The sequence below is a fragment of the Haplochromis burtoni genome, unplaced genomic scaffold (assembly GCF_018398535.1).
Source record: "Haplochromis burtoni strain Fernald_Lab_line unplaced genomic scaffold, NCSU_Asbu1 Contig_250, whole genome shotgun sequence".
Classification (NCBI taxonomy): Eukaryota; Metazoa; Chordata; class Actinopteri; order Cichliformes; family Cichlidae; genus Haplochromis; species Haplochromis burtoni.
The window spans coordinates 18,187-19,036 of record NW_024582611.1 but is presented as its reverse complement, the minus strand read 5'-3'; positions in this window follow the sequence as shown (position 1 = coordinate 19,036).

Below are 850 nucleotides of genomic sequence, written 5' to 3'. Positions count from 1 at the left end.
CCTGGTCTCAGTCTTCAGTATTTCCAGTCTTATGATCTCTTGTCTCATGTGCTTTAGGTTTAGTTCTGCTTCTTTTGTCGCTTTATCTGTTTATCTGGTTAGTTTCAGTTATACTTCCACCTGCTGCCTTTTCCCTTGTTATCCTGTGTGTGCATATATTGTCTGAGTCTCCTCTGATTCTTTTGTCATGCTTTCCCTCAGAGCTGGATTCCTCTTGGTTTTGTGTTTCCCTAGAAAATGTATAATTCTGGTTTTCTTCTTTTTGATCTGCATTATTTTTTTTACCTTGTTTGAGCTCAGCATACTTTTAAGTTTAGTTCTAGTTTTTCTTCTGAGCTCTGCATTTCTGTGTGCAGCTACTGCCTGACACACAGCCGACTTCGACTGTTTTTTTATTTTGTCTTTCTGGGAAGCAGTTTGTAAGCCTGAAAATTACTATGAAAATAAACATTGTTATTTGTTATTTTTATAGATAATTGTAGCATTTTTATTCATGAGGAAATCCACTGACAAGGATTGAAATTATTTTAAAAAAATGAAGCCTTATTGCCAGTGTTGGGGTTGAAGTAATGCAGCATGTTACTTGATTACTCCATAGAGAAAGTAATTTGTTACACTACTCATTACACTATTTTCTTTGAATGACTTAAAACCCATTTTCACATAATTACCAGTTAACAACATAAACCTTGGGCTACAATCCCACACATGGACACAAACCCTATCCTAATGAGGACAAACATCTTTGTATTAGTGTTTACTGTTGGGTTCATTCTTGAGAAGGAGAAGACAAATATGCTCAAAGTGCATTTTCTTCAATTTATTAAGCAGTTGAAGGTTAAGTAAAAAA